The sequence below is a fragment of the Ptychodera flava genome, chromosome 15 (assembly GCF_041260155.1).
Source record: "Ptychodera flava strain L36383 chromosome 15, AS_Pfla_20210202, whole genome shotgun sequence".
NCBI classification, from domain to species: domain Eukaryota; kingdom Metazoa; phylum Hemichordata; class Enteropneusta; family Ptychoderidae; genus Ptychodera; species Ptychodera flava.
The window spans coordinates 24660592-24677795 of NC_091942.1; the positions used below are offsets into that span (position 1 = coordinate 24660592).

Sequence of the window (17204 nt, forward strand, 5' to 3'; positions counted from 1 at the left end):
AATTACATTCAACCTCTCATTTGTAATATTCTTATTGAATTACAGAACTCTGCTCTTCCTCCCATAAATCACTGGCAAATCATTTATTGAAAAAAAATTACAATCACAATTAGTTTACCCACTTGTAACTATGTAAACAAATCAAATGCTGACAACACTTAAGGGCTGGCATGATCACACAGGGAATATTTGCAATTATGATAGTATAATGTCATATGTACAGGGGGTCCTGTCTGTATTTTTACATGTTAATTAACCCTTTTCCTGCCAGACAGTAATAACTGTATCACTTCCCAATCAGCTGAGTCAGTAAAAAGCAGTATTGAGCCAAAACATGACGTATTTTCACCCACTTGGCTTGGTATGTTATAGCATCTTTTGTCCAAAAAAAATCAAGTTTACAGTATTATGTTTTCAACAGCCTTCAAATGTACAGTATTATGTTAAAATACATCATATGGAATACGTTGTGTTTCATTAATTTTAACCATCTTGACCTGATGGTGAAATATGGACTTGGCAGGAAAAGGGTTACATGTTAATTAACTCTTTGTGATTTTATTTAACTAGCTTCTGTGAAGCAGAGCTCATAGATGTGTTTTGGTGAATTCAAGGAAATGATCTGTCATAATAATGCTCACAGGGATTTAAGTGAGACGTCGCCATGCGAGGGCTCCCTATCACTTATCTTACAGGCTCTTATCGATTTGGATTTGTTGAGTGTGTATGCCTGAGCTTGATAAAGGATGAGATAATCATTTTAACTTACCCTGAAAATGAAAATTTGTAATCCCATGACAGAACTGGTTTTAATATGTCCCATGCAGATCAAGTACTTTATTATGCATGCACGTTTGCAGAGGTTGAAGGGAAATTCCAGGAATAATGCCTCACATTGGCAAAATTCCTAGAAAAGCACATTTTCACGTGGGCGTCTTGTCAAGCAAACTGGATAAATGTTCTTTCATTTTGCTGTGACTGTGTCGTCAAATACTGACAGCTTCATGAACATGGGTATGTAATAATTAAATTGCAGTATAGGCATGCAATAATCCTTTTCCCAGACAGAACTTTTTGTCAATTTCGATTGGTTGGAAAAGGTCACTTGGTTAAGGAAGCCAACTAAAATGGCCCAACCTTCGATTTGTCACAAAATTACAGAATTATGACATCATCTGCTATTTTTAGAACTGCTCTGTAATGTCCGCCATTGATGGCAGCAAAATTATTGAAAATTCCTAGGGGTTTATTTCCAGAAAATAATTGCGTCATCGATAACGATTGATGACTCTGATAGGCCTTCTAAGAAAAGAAGTATATGGAAGTGAAAATGTCGTGCTTTTGTAAATCAAATACTTGTTTTCATGTGGGAACTTTGAGATTATATATGAGGAAAACATTTTCCCGATTATAGTCACACCCATACTGAATTGGGTGATTGTTTCACTGAAATTTCCATATGGCTTTGTGAATGGATTTGTCCATAATTCCTTGGAGATTATCAATTCGGGAGACCCCTGATTCCTGAGTTTAATACTTTAATTTACCTAATTGTGAACATTGTTTTCAACTTTTTGTGATGTCAGCTGGAATTCCTTCATACAAGACGTGGTTGACATTGATTCCAAATTGTCATGATAATGTATAACTGAGTGAAAAACTAGTGTATTTGATACAATTTCATTCAAACTTAATGGCGGTATATAAACACCACCCACTCCAAGAGTCCAAGGCATAAAATTCAAAATCTCACATTGATAGGGATTAAACATATAGAAAGTTTTCAACACTTAGTTGTCAACAAAGTTACATAAAATTTGAATGATCTTAACATTAAAAAGTCATTTTTGATTTTTCAATTTTTTCTTCAAATGTTGGCTATCTGCAAATAGTACAAGCTTAAGGACACATTTTTCTGCACCACCATTGTCCTGTGGAGATGACATTTAGAACCAATGCTACCAACAGATCCTAGGGTGGTCACGGATGGGGTGTGCAGAGCACATAATCCTGATCTTATATTACAACACATGTCTGTTTTACCATGGAAAAAAATGACAATTTTTCATGACATGCCCGTTATTTAAATTTGCATATTGATATTGTCGGTCATCATAGCCATCATAATTAGTGTCAATTAAGGCAATCATATGAAATGAACTTTTGCAATATATTACTTTATTGCTCAACAATACACTCAGGGAGTGCTGTACAGCAAAAACTACAAAACTCAAAGATCCAAACTTCAACAAACACTTGATGAAGCTGCTGCTGGGGAGGAACTAAAGTACAGGAAAGAAATTTCACAACTTAATATAAAGTGCTGTTGGCGACACTTGGCAATTAGAGTTAATTGACTTGGCCACAGTGTTACTAAATAAGAAAATACAACTATATACATGTAGAATAATTGATACCCATATCTGCTGAAATTTGCAGTCACAATCTTAAGGCAGACATATATAACATTAAAGTGTAATATATATTTATAATATTTTATTAACCCTGTCACACATACATTTTTCTATGGTATAATTCTCTCATTTTCAAATTTTACAATATGACTTCCTTACATTCTCAAGACTACTATAATGTAATAATAATGATTATGTTCTCCTCAATAAATTTATATCAAGCATTGTTACTCAATGCTTCTTGAAATCTACAGAATTTTCTCTTACTTGATGAGACATGAAGTGGCACAATCATAAATTTATGCATTGGGTTATAAAATCAGATATATCACTTTTTTCATTTTTTTTTTTTTCAAGTCTCTACGGCAACTTGCTGTTTGCAGATCTGTTGAATGATACTCATACAGTAATCACATTCAAGAAATAAGAGCAGAAGCAAATTTTGAGAAATTTTCAGGCTTTTTTCATTGTCCAGTTGCAGTTAACATACTGCCAATGTACACTTCAATTTCAAACTTGTCAATATATTTAATAAGGTTCTGAAATTTATTAACTCTTGAGATAATTGCAATGGAAAGTTGTGTTCCCAATGCCTATATTTGATGGCTTTTACTACCTTTAAGCATTTCATTAATTTTAAGGTTATACACATTGTCCTTTTGTAATCTTTTAAACACAATGCAATGGTCGATATTTTACCATCCAATTTTGCTTGGATCTTAATTAGTGAATGATCAAAACACTGATCGTCTGTATGGAGAACCATTTCACAAGGTAAAAACATTTTAGCAAAGAAAGAGTCCCAATTTTCCAAAAAAGTAGCCGGCGAAATCGTGGGAGTAAGCGGTCAATTTCGCCAGCTGCCAGATCTTAATGAAACCCCTGTTTTTCGAAAATGTTTTCCAGTAAATCATGGCTTTGCCCAGCAATATGACAGATTTGTGGTGGGCTTAACACTTGTGCCTGAAAATGCTCACATGTTTTAGTATATTTTGCAGTTTTCTGTGAATTTAAGCTTATAATTGCCACATGTTTGCAACTTCATTGAAAGTGTTATGATCAACATGGTGAACATATATGTGTGCACTTGTGCCTGCAGGAAAATGCTTTGCAAATTTATGGCATGTCTATATATAGGTCTAAAATCGGGTTCTAAAATGAAAAAGATTTTATAGGATTGGGATATAGGTTGTTTTATCTGCTCTGCACACCCCTTCCCACCATCCTAGGACCTGTTGGTAGCATATTGGTTCCTGTGATCTCCACAGAAAATAGTTTCATTTAGCATAACAACACACCTTGGGAATGCAGACTCTTCAAACTCACAAATGCATATGGCTAGAAATGTTAGATTCTGAGGGCTGCACTATGACCCAGCTGATATAATCATTTTTTTTCATAATTTTACCCAATCAGCCCATAATTTCATAGTCAAATATTGACTGTGGCTTAAATGATGTAGAACAAAGGGTACAACAGAGACATTATGCCACTTCAATTTAAAAAAAAGCTTATGTTTCTGCTGAAAATGAACTTCAAGAATGGAAGTCAAATATCATGATATTGCAAGGTTTTAGGGCTGATTCTTGATGTTGTCAGACCTTCTCATTAATATGTAAAATAAATATTTGCTTTGAAAGTTCTACTATGGGATCGTTAAAATGTTAGTTTGATACCGCCAATATTCCTCAATGAAACTATAAAAATGATATGCCAAGGGTGAGACAACCAGCAGCTGTCGTGAAACAAGTATACAAAGACAAAATGTCTGTCGGCAGCAGCTGCAAATGTTAGATGGGTGTTGCTACAGTAACAAACTAACAATTGCGATTGGCGCAACTAAAAATGAAAGTCAATTGCCATTTTCATTGATGATATTTGACACAAACAGATATATAATTAATCACAAAGTTATGATTATTTCTGTTTCTTTCAGAAATATCACAGATGTTTGGTTATATTATAGCAAATTACAAAATTCATGTGCTGTAATGAGTGACGAATCAGCCTTCAATTTAAAGTGGCACCAATGCTGCCTTCAATGCAACAATATCAATGGAATGCTGCATGAAGGTAAGGGATTATCCTTTTATTCTTTTCATCTTTAGAATCTACGATCTTTGACAATTAATGTCGTTTTTGACATAATTGAAACCAATGGTGATTATGGTTGTGTGAATTTACTTCGTGATTCAGCATTGCTAATTGGTGAAGCATAATCTATTTTGTGTGAGACTGCAGGTCCCTGGAGAGTGTAATTCCATGAAACATACAGATTGTTGTATTAAAATTCACTTGACAGGGCCATTGTTAAACCACTTGTTGTTGTCTGAGGAGCAATAGCAGCTGTTGTTTGAGGTTGGCTCTGGCTTGACATGGAGTAGCATATTGTAACACTTTTCCAACCACAAATATTTCTGTTCAAATGTCAAGTAATTTTAATATAGAATGGTTGGAATCACCTAAACTTGTGCTGGTACATGGAAACATATACATGTATCCAGTAAAATCATCCCTATACCTAGGAATTGATAGTCCAGTGATGCTTTCATTAGAGGGATAGACCATTGCAATTCTGGCTAGGGTGATTGAAAGTGGGGGGAAAGCTGCAAAGCACGAATTGCTAATTTTTTTGTACATTCATGTTAATTTTAAAAAAATATTTAAATGAAGTAGGAATTTTGCAACACTCAAAAGCTAATTGGTCAGTGGCATCACGTTTTGGTAAAGGTATAATTTTTGTCAGCATCGAGGCAATTGTTTAATCTTTTGAAACTCTGGGAAACTTTATTTGTTTTCAGAAGCTTCAAAATATTAGGCATGCAGCAATTGTCTAATCAGTAATAACAATAAACCCAGTTGTAATTAGTAATCTGACATTTGCCAATTACATGCATATAAGGGGTAAGAGATTATTACCAACTTTAAAAGCATTTGTCACTTAAAAGTATATTTCAAATCCCAATATGCAACAAAACAATAAAACTGTCGGGTTCTCACATGAAATGAAAATGTCCCCTAATTTCTCAAGGAGAAGATTTCACATGAAGTAAAAATAATGTAACTATACATATTTTCTGACAGGAAATAGGATTTTATCAAGCATGTATGATGAACTTTTGCACATTATGGTGCTTATTTGCTTATTGAATATTTTAGTTTCATTTGCCTTTTAAGGGGCACTGCACCCAACACAGCGTATTTCGCTCAAAATCACTTTTTTGCAAATATTAATTCAATTTTAATTAATGTGTTAACCCAAGATTAAAATATTGATTGGGTTCACCCTTTAGCTTGTCAAGCAGTCATAAGTTGCGTGGTAAAGAAGTGTTAATTTATGCAAATGTATGCAAATCACCAGATTTCCTGGCTCTTTTTCCTCCTAATTTCGAAATTTCCAAAGAAATAACTCCGCTCTGGCTGGGTCAGATTTTCTGAAAATTTCACATTATCTTCTTCAAATTCTATATAACTAAACAGCTATTTTGTTTGGCAATAAAGTTCTTTCATTTTGAATAAGACGCTTTTTAATTTTGCTAATCATGATTTTAATCACTTTTTTGAGTGTTAATTGGTCTTTCAACCTTTGCCATTTTAGAATGAGGATAGATAATGCAAAATAAAATAATCATTTTTTCTACATATACTGTTCTTTCAAGTGAAATATTAGATTTCAGAAAATAGCGTCAAGTTTTTAGCTTAAATTAATTTTATCATTAATACCGAAATTGAGGTTTTTTACCCCAAATATACACCCACTTCATTGCTTTTTGAAAATATATAGTATGAGGGGATTTCCTTGTCATCTTTGATGAGATAATATTGCTTTGAAAAAAACCGTGTTGGCAACATGCGGCTCCATCTTAAAATGCAAATTTAAAAAACTTCAGCAGTACAAGATATGAAAACACATGGTTTTACCGTACCGTTAGATAATTTATTCACAAACACATCAACATCCATTTTGCCTGATAATATCTAAATCAGAAGCTTTGTTCATCTATTATTTGAAATTTGCATCAATATATTTCATAATATATATATTTTATATATTTTTGTCCAAAGAGTGGAAAAAATTCAGATGTCTAAATGGCGCAAGCACGATTATCAGTGCACTGACTCTAGTTTGAAATTGAACCTCGAGGGGCTTCTCTGATCATTGACAAAGGATAATGACATTTAAAAGGATGAGATCTGTTGCTTGAGGGAATACTCCTTAAACCTACTGCCATTGTCTTCCAAATTCAAGATTCCAGGAAAACGCAAGGAGATTTATCTGGCTAAGCCATCCATGTTGTACTTGAAATCTGTTTAGATCTGTTGCTCAAGGGAATACTGCTTAAACCTGCTGTCATTGACTCACAAAGTCAAGATTCCAGGAAAACACGAGGAGATTTATCTGGTCATTAGCCCTCCATGTTGTACTTTTTGTTTAACAGACTTTTTCACTTGTAAAGAATATAATAATATAATATGTTTTTGTAAAAAAAGAAAATAATGCTAAATATGCGACAAGGTGTTGACATGTTGAGTATTGTTAGGTCAATTAAACAAGCCTAGTATAAAAATATAATATGTGAGTAAAGCATGTTTGTGTACTCCTCAATCCCCATATGGTAGAGTACGATCGTGATAAAATTTGCGAACATTTGGTATGCCCAAGAGGCCGTTCTAAAAATTTGCTTTCCTTGGTTCTTCACTTCTATCCTTAGACTTTCCATGCTGTATTTTATACCCTATCCAACAAATTTGTCAGTTCTACATACATGACTTGACTTCATCACTCAGTTCTTTGTTGTCAATGATTTTTTTTTTCTCTCCCTCATCATGGATACATGCAGGGATACATTTTTTAGTGTGTGTGTATGGCAGTGGCCTGACATTTGAGATGCAGCACTTTCATCAAATACAAGAATATAATTCTGAATAAACTGTCTTTATGGGGCCTTATTCCTTTATAATCACATTTAATGCAAGTCCATTTAAAAGCAAGCAGCAGCTGGTCAAAGTATGTTGCACGAGGATTATGGTATTAAATTCATTAGCATATTTAATCATATTACCAGATATCGATGACATTTACCAGTGACTTAAATGATCTTGATATCCTTTGAGGCATTCTATAGGCGATGGCATTTTCTTAACTTAATTGGTTTGTAAGATATAAGATATGTAATTATCATCAGGTCTATGATATGAACTTAACTGCTTGATTTACACTGAGAGCAAGCTTGGACAACAGGAGTAATTTCCATCTTATGATATGCTTTCTACATAATTGCAGTTTTCTAAATCTTGCTTCTCAAACAAATCCAAGTTTACTTCAATCATTGAATGTTCACACTAATTGTGAACACTCCAATAATCCACTTTTTTGCTCTGTCTGAGGCGTTGCCATTGACTTAAATTTGTCTATAAGTTGATGGTGATCTGTAATTGCCATCATACTTTCCTGAGAAACAATTGCTTTTATTTGGATATTTTTTTTGTTCAAATTGTGATGACAGTGTTAATAATGATGGGACTTACTGCTATTTTTGCTCCTTTCAAGGCTCCTTGTCTTGAGGTAAATTATCATTAGTTTCTTTGGTCAATAGCTTTTAGATGATTTCTCAAAGATTGATTACTAATAACAAATATTTCTATATCTTGCAAATTTGTAAGATTTTTCTCAATTTTGTCAAAAATCTCAGAACTCAACTTATTCAGATATCAAGATTATGACAAAAAAAGATGTGCTATGTTAATGAGCTTTGAAAAATTGAAATGGTGAAAAATTAAAAAATTTGAGCATTACTGGTCCTAACTTTTTGTCAGCCCGGACAGCTTTGAAATTTGTTTTTCAGATTCTTAGGAATAACCTCATATGCATGTAATTAGTTAGATGATGAAAAAAAATTGCGTAGTATGTTAATTCTTTGGACAAATTTTCTCTCTTTTGGTCAAAACATAATTTCTCTAAAAGCATGCACTCATCCAATAGCTTTCAAAGTTGGTTTGAAGGCTCTTAAGATTGTACAAATGATGATGATGAAAATAGCAAAATGTGGGTGGGGGGAAGGACAATATCCCAATTTTTTGTTAAAACATTTCTTTTGTCTGAAAGTATGTATCGCATACCTTCCAATAGGTTTATGGCATTGCCCATATGATGATGAATTTTGCATCTGTGCAATTTTCTCAACATCTTTCCCTCCAAAACCATTTCACTTAGATATGTCAAATTACATATTTATAAACTGACAAACCACTATAACCGTACTCGTTCGATTATAAGACCCTGCTCGAGTATCTAGCTTGGAGCTACCAAAAGACACCCCACCCTACTAGTTTTAGAAGATTTTCAAAAATGCGATACACATCCGTGAATAAGACCCCTTCCTTGATTCCTTCAAAGAGCCAAATAATCAAACAACTCAAAAATTGACAATAGTTTGACTTCAACAATCACATACAGTGCACACATGCGAATTTGTTGCTGACTGACCAACTAAAGTTTTAGAAGAGCCTTACCTTGCACATTATTGGAACTACGAAGTACGAATATTAGTCTCTCCAGGTCGTGTGGTGTGCTCTGTGTTTCAGCCTATATGAAGAGCTGTAATGGAGATACTTAGTGTGTAGGGTAAGTAAGCATTCATGAGCGTGGTGTTGTAAATTATTTAGTGGTCGTGGAAAAATCAATCACTATGTTAAATAATTTGACATTGACTTTCCTGTAATGGAACAACGCGCAAAACCAATCTTTTTTCCTATGTTGTACTTTTCTTTCTGTAACCTTCCGTTGGCAACTTTGTGGCCCCTGCTCTAAATAATGGAATAGTCCAATGGCCGCCCTACCTGCTTGCTGCATGCCATTTTATGCACGCACAAGATTATGGCTAGCAGCTATTTTCACCGTGGATGAAATTACCACGCCGTTGACTACCAAGAATTTCATTGCCATGTCATTTTTTTACTCGACGCAGACCTTAGATTCGCAGAAAGGTTGGTTGTTTTTACTTGCAGCAAATGCATGTGTACATCGTTACCAGTAAGTAACTGATGCTGAACTGCGAATCCAAAATTGACTTTCTGACTTTTTTGAGTTAATGAGAATCTTGATCTTGCCTAAAGCTTCTGGAGTTGTGCTGAAATTAGCATAAATTAGCAACGTTGGCAGAAAACATGGGGTGGCTCGATTATTAGACGCCTAATAGACCCCCGTAATGTACTACCCCCTAATAGACCCCCTACGCCTAATGTACTACATCAGGGGGTCTAATAATCGAAATTTCTCCGCCAAAATTTTTGTGAAAAATCTTACCAATTTTTTTTTTTAATTTTTTGTAATTTTTTTGGCAATTTTGGACCAAATGGGCATTGCATTTCATTGGTTACAGTTTTTGATCAAAATTTTGGAAAAAATCTGAAAAAAATTTCAGGGTTACATTTTATAAAGACTGTAAAAATTGACTGGCACTCAAAGGGTTAATGTTGCTAACCTCGAGTCTTATAATTGGACGAATGCAGTAATCCAGTTGTCCTCACATTTGGTTTTCCAGGAGTGTACCAGTTTAAGTTGCTCATTACCTGATAGCAGCCCATGATTTTTCTGAATAATTTTGTGAAATTTTCGAGTAGAGATGCATTTGCTGCCAACAAATCTTGTTAAGAGTTAAATGATGTCATAGCACATGTCACTTCATATTTAGCCCACATTTGGTACATGTAAATATGTTAAAGATGTTACGTGCAGAGAAAACGAACAAAAGGGTGAACTCAGCAGTTAACGTTTAAACAAAATTTATTACGAAAATAAAACTAATTGCTAAGTTAGGGATAGAATACAAGCTTTAAAGTGTACAGACTACTTATCTCAGCTGGGACGGCAAAGCTCCAGTCTCAGAGTTGTAACAGTCAGTCGGATGAATGAACAGTCCTTTGGTTGCAGGCTTGAAGCTACACAAAGTCCACAGTATAAATCCAGCGTTGACAGTGAAGGTCTTGAAAAGTCTTGAGAATGACTACTGCTGGAGTTTATAGTAACACACAAGAGACACGATCCCAAAAGTCTGACTGGAAGCTGTGCACGTCCCTTTTATAAAGGCATATAAGAACAATCTAGAACTTTTATTGACATGCTAATTACTGTTCTAAAATATCTCCCTTACACAACTAATCAACTTTCCAGAACATTCCAAACATGACTAATTGAATTCAAGGTTGTGAGGTCATCAAGGGCAGTGACCTTGAGAATGTTCTAGACTAATTGAACTCAGGTCATGATGAGTGTGGGGGAAATGACCTACATAACACACCCCCTCTTCAAAAAAAAGAAATTTTTCAAAGAAAATCTTTCTTTTGCAAATGTAATCTTGAAAAGGATTTAAGTACTCAAAATTTGTTTTACTCTAAAGTAAAATTTCTTGAAAGTGAACAACAATAAACTCTAAATACGAGAGAGACAGTCTGCAATTAAATTGTCTCTGCCTTTGATATGTCTAATGTCAAGATTAAACTCCTGTAACATTAAACTCCATCTTAGCAATCTCTGATTTTTGCCTTTAAATTTCTGCAGAAAAACAAGAGGGTTGTGATCAATATAAACCACTATTGGCTGATTTGAAGAAGTAACATAAACTTCAAAATGCTGTAAAGCTAATATCAAAGATAAACACTCTTTTTCAATTGTAGAGTAGTTTCTCTGGGATTTGTTAAATTTGCGTGAAAAATAGCAAACAGGATGATCTACACCATGACTATCCTCTTGCAATAAAACAGCACCAGCAGCCGTATCACTAGCATCTACAGCTAATTTGAATGGCAAAGTGAAATCTGGTGCAGACAACACTGGGGCACTTTGCAGTATGGCTTTAAGTGTATCAAATGCCTGTTGGCATTGCTCTGACCAAACAAACTTTACTTTCTTTTTAAGTAAGTTAGTCAAAGGCTCAGTAATTGTGGAGAAATTTGGACAGAATTTTCTGTAGTAACCAGCCATACCGAGAAAGCGCATCAGTTGTCGTTTGCAGTTTGGTATGGGAAAACTTGAAATGGCACTGATTTTGGCATCAACAGGTTTTACCTCACCCTGTCCTACAGTATGTCCGAGGTAAGTTACCCTTGCCCAACCAAACTCAGATTTGGCAACGTTGACAGTCAACATTGCTTTGCTCAGTCTCTCAAAGAACTTCCGCATGAGCTTGATGTGTTCCTCCCAGGTGTCACTATACAGGACGACGTCGTCAACGTAGGCTGCACACCCGTCTAGCCCGGATATGACGTCGTTGATCATCCGTTGGAACGTTGCCGGAGAGTTCTTCATTCCGAATGGCATCACCTTGTACTGGAACAATCCGTCTGGTGTAACAAAGGCGGATATTTCACGAGCACGATCCGTCAGAGGGACTTGCCAAAATCCCTTCAGTAGGTCAAATTTTGTCACATACTTGGCTTTTCCCACTCGGTCGATGCAGTCATCAATCCTCGGGATTGGGAAAGTGTCTGTCTTTGTTAAAGTGTTGACCTTCCTAAAGTCCGTGCACATACGATAACTGTGGTCTGATTTGGGAACAAGTATGCACGGCGAACTCCAGTTACTTTTACTGGGTTCAATAAAGTCATTGTCCAGCAGGTATTGACTTCTTCCTGGAGATATTTCGCTTTTGTTGGATTCAGTCTGTATGGATGTTGTTTTACAGGCTTACTGTCCCCAACATCAACGTCGTGATAGATGACGTTTGTCCTCGTTGGAACATCTTGAAACAGGTGTTTATATTCGTGGAGCAGTTCTTTCACCTGTTGTTGTTGTTCTGGCTGGAGGTGTGCCAACTTTGTAGACTCCAGCTTCTCCAGGATTTCTGAGTTCTGAAGCTTGACCGAGCCCAGCTTTGAGTTTAGAGTATTTTCACTCAAGTCAGTTTCAGTATCACTATCTTCATATGGTTTGAACTGACTGCACTGACAGGCTGAGTTATAGTAGGATTATCCCTATCCAAATATGGCTTAAGCATATTTATGTGACATAGCTGTTTTTGTTTTCGCCTGTCAGGTGTTATTATGATGTAATTTAAATCACTCAATTTCTTATCAATTAGGTATGGCCCAAAGTAACGAGCATGGAGTGGTTTGCCAGGAATTGGAAGTAGAACAAGAACTTTTTGACCTGGTTTAAACTTCCGTTTTGAGGTGCTTTTATCATATTTGGTTTTCATTGACTGCTGAGATGACTCAAGATTTTCTCTGGCTAATTCACATGCTTTAGAGAGTTTTGTACGAAAATCTGACACATATTGCAAAATATTCAGACAATCATCATCGTCTGATAGGAATTTCTCTTTAACGAGCTTAAGTGGGCCACGGACTGTATGTCCAAATACAAGCTCAAACGGGCTAAAACCAAGAGACTCTTGAATTGACTCTCTAACAGCAAAGAGCAGAAAATGAATTCCTTCATCCCACTGCTTCTCTGTGTCAAAACAGTAGGTCCTAATCATATTTTTCAAAGTTTGATGAAATCGCTCAAGAGCACCCTGACTTTCTGGATGATAGGCGGATGACCTATACTGTTTAATGCCTAGCTGATCCATTACTTGTTGAAAAATACCAGACATAAAGTTGGAGTCTTGATCGGACTGGACACATTTAGGGAGGCCAAATAAAGTGAAAAATTTGACTAAAGCTCTCACTATAGTCTTTGTCTTTATATTTCTCAGTGGTATGGCTTCTGGGAACCGAGTTGATGTACACTTATTGTCAGCATGTACTCATTTCCTGATCTTGTTTTTGGTAGGGCCCAACACAGTCTATTAGTATCCTACTAAATGGTTCTTGAAATGCAGGAATTGGCTGTAAAGGGGCCTTTGGAATGGTCTGATTTGGCTTTCCTACCATTTGACATGTGTGACAAGTTTTACAGAAATGTGCTACATCCTGCCTGAGATTAGGCCAATAAAAGTGACTGAGAATTTTATGATAAGTTTTCCTGACTCCTAAGTGACCAGCCCAGGGCGTTTCATGGGCCAGGCGCAATATTTCAGCATGGTAGGGCTTTGGAACCACAATTTGATGTTTTATAGTCCAATCGTCATCAACCAAGACATCTGGAGGTCTCCATTTACGCATGAGAATACCAGATTTTGTATAATAGGAAACAGAGCTATCTGAAGTTTTACCTTCATCATCTACCCTGTCAAACAAAGACAAAATATCTGGTCTTTGTGTTGTTCTGCAATGAGATTTGATCTAGAAAATGTCTGACTTTGGTCAGCAGAAGTTTTACTGGAAGTTTCAAATCCACGAGGGATAACGGAATGATCCGTGTCAAACACCTGACTGAGAAAGGTGTCATTTAAGTCAACATCTGTGACATTATTTTTGAGAGTATTTTGATTCTCGGAAGTTTTCTTTGACATGGCTCGAGTAATAGCACATGAAGGGAAAAGGCCGGGAATGTCTTCCTCTATTGGCTCTGGATTTTGATCTAAACTAGGATTATCAGTCACAAGTGGATTAGTAATGACCTTGTCCCCAGCAAGGTCGTTTCCAAGAAGAAGGTGAATCCTTCAAAAGGCAAAAAAGGCCTAATACCTAAAGTCACAGGTCCAGAAACAAAGTCCGAAGACAAATAGACATTATGGAGAGGAACAGAATGTAGTCATTACAATCTACCCCCTTAATGAGAACTTTAGAACCTGAAATGACTTTTCAGAAAACGGCAGGGTATCTGCCCACAAAAGAGACTGGGACGCCCCGGTATCTCTTAAAATTTTGACAGGGGTAGCGGAAGAGAAATCACTAGAAAGTGATATAAAACCATCATGAATGAATGGTTCGAAAATACCCATAATGCTATCTTGAGAAGAATTGACCTTGACCTCATTAATTGGGGATGAGAGGGGTTTAACCTCAGAAAATGTGTTGCACACATTATTAGACTCTAATTGAGTTGATGAAGAAATAAAGCCGGTGGGCTTAGATCCACTTTGACCACTTTGACCTTCACGTTTTCTTTCAATTTGAAACACTCTGACATTAAATGGCCGTCTTTCTTACAATAATTACAAGAAAGTGTACCGAACTGTTTGTCAGAAGGAGATTGAGACTTGGGATCTGATGATGTGGGAGTGTTACTTGAATTTTGTGAACTGTTGTCATTTGATTTTCTACTGTCCTTTGAGAAATTCTTGGATGAAAAGGAGGAGTTAAATTTACCTGCATTGTTTCTGTAGGAAAAGGACTGGGATGGTTTGCTGAGAAATGAAGATTTGTGGGTCAATGAATAATCATCGGCCAAACGTGCAGCAACCTCTAATGTATCTGCCTTTTGTTCATTGATAAACGTCTTGATGTCACTCCGGATGCACCTTTTAATTCCTCAATCAAACAAGTTGTCGTAATTTGTCATAATTCTGACTGACCTTTTCCGAAGAACACCAACGATCAAACAGTTGTTCTTTTGTTCGAGCAAATTCAACGTAAGTTTGATCTTTCACCTTCTCACAATCCCTAAATTTCTGACGGTAAGCTTCAGGCACCAACTCATAACCCTTGAGAATTAATTCCTTCACAGAATCATAATCTGAAGCCTGCTCTACTGACAACTGAATGTAAATTTCTCTGGCTTTACCCACCAAAGCACTCTGCAAAAGCATAGACCAGGACTCCTTAGGCCAATTCAGACTCTGAGCAATTTTCTCAAAATGAAGGAAATATTTATCAACATCCTTTTCTTGGAAAGGGGAACTAACCTGAAATGCTTAGTGATGTCAAAATTGTCTGAAGGGAAGAATTTTCCTGACTTTCCAAGCTCTAAACGTCTCATTTCTAACTGCAGTCGGTGTTCTGCTAATTCTCTTTCCTTTTCTTTTTCCTCTCTTTCTTTCTCCCTTTGTCTTTCTTCCATTTGCAATTCTTTTTCTTTCATTTCCAATTCCCTCTCTTTCTGTCTTTCTTCCATTTCTAATCTTTCCTGCCTTTCTTTTTCTTTCTGTCTTTCTTCCATTTGCAATTCTTTTTCTTTCATTTGTAATTGCATTTGTATTTTTTCTTTTTCTAATGCCAATTTTTTAAGCTCCAAATCTGCCTGAATTTCTAATTCTAATTTTTTGAGTTCGAAGGAAGACTCAGGCTCATAATCTTTTAAGGCAGACTCTTCAAAATGGCCAGAATTAACTAAATGTTTTGCAATCTTGAATTGAATTTCTCGCTTGCGCATAGATCTTTTGACATCTACTTTAAGGAAATTTGCCAGTGCTATGAGGTTGTCTTTTCTGAGGGAATTAAATGTGTCCTGATCAAGGTCATCCATAAATTCGTCTGGCTTAAATTCCGCCATGATTGATTTCGCTGAGTTCACAGTATACAGTAGTTTTGAAAGGGCAGGCAAAATGTTGTCAAACGGCTCAAAATATTCGTCTCCCGGACGAGCCCCCAATTTTGTTACGTGCAGAGAAAACGAACAAAAGGGTGAACTCAGCAGTTAACGTTTAAACAAAATTTATTACGAAAATAAAACTAATTGCTAAGTTAGGGATAGAATACAAGCTTTAAAAGTGTACAGACTACTTATCTCAGCTGGGACGGCAAAGCTCCAGTCTCAGAGTTGTAACAGTCAGTCGGATGAATGAACAGTCCTTTGGTTTGCAGGCTTGAAGCTACACAAAGTCCACAGTATAAATCCAGCGTTGACAGTGAAGGTCTTGAAAAGTCTTGAGAATGACTACTGCTGGAGTTTAGTAACACACAAGAGACACGATCCCAAAAGTCTGACTGGAAGCTGTGCACGTCCTTTTATAAAGGCATATAAGAACAATCTAGAACTTTTATTGACATGCTAATTACTGTTCTAAAATTATCTCCCTTACACAACTAATCAACTTTCCAGAACATTCCAAACATGACTAATTGAATTCAAGGTTGTGAGGTCATCAAGGGCAGTGACCTTGAGAATGTTCTAGACTAATTGAACTCAGGTCATGATGAGTGTGGGGGAAATGACCTACATAACAAGAGAACTTACATGGTCAGTGTACAGGTATATAACCCAATGGAGATGTGAATTTGTTCAAACATGTAACTGTTGAAAGTATGCAAATAAGGTAAAACAAGGCAAAAGACTGCAACATTGCTGAGACAGTAAACTGCATACCAGATTTGGTTGAAACCTAGGGTGAAGATTACTTTGGTAACCTTACTAAGGTTCGTCAAACCAAAGTGCTCCCTATATCATTGTTAAAGCACTGGTCCAGAATCACTGAATTTTGGATTAGTTGTCTACAGGACCCCCTAATTAAATGTGGGTCAGTTTCAGTGTTACATTTGCCCATTGCTGCATGTCTTCATAAATTAATTAGGGGCCCAAGCCTACCGGCTGGGCCCCTATTGGTTTTATAGGAGTTCAATATTTAGGGGCCCAAGCCAACCGGCTGGGCCCCTATTGGTTTTATAGGAGTTCAACTTTCTTCTACTTCTTCTTCTTCTTCTCCTTCCGCTCTTTTTTTGTCGACCTAGAACTCAAACACCGCTTACCGCAAACTTCTGAAACTTGCAGGGCTAATAGGTACCTATGAGATCTCGTGCACCTGGGTATACAAATTTCGATTGGTCACGTGACCTGGCGGCCATATTGGATTTTCCAAAAAACTAAAAATGGCTTCTCCAGATAACCTAGGGGTCTAGTCGATTTGAAATTTTTTGTATAGCAAGCATGGCCTAAGGTCTTTAAAATTTGCCAATAAAATCGCATGCGGTCACGTGACCTTGGCCGCCATATTGGATTTTTGAAAAATACCAATTTAATCTTTAAAA

General features: G+C 36.3%; 1 long non-coding RNA gene across 1 annotated transcript in view; it reads left to right on the forward strand.

Annotated features, from left to right (window-relative positions):
• Positions 1-905: 905 nt before the first annotated feature.
• Positions 906-17204, forward strand: part of LOC139151634 (uncharacterized) — a 62058-nt gene continuing 45759 nt past the window's right edge. Inside the window, exons 1-2 of the long non-coding RNA XR_011556467.1 lie at positions 906-1014; positions 4351-4487. This is a non-coding gene — a long non-coding RNA (uncharacterized lncRNA). The remainder of the gene's footprint in view (positions 1015-4350; positions 4488-17204) is intronic.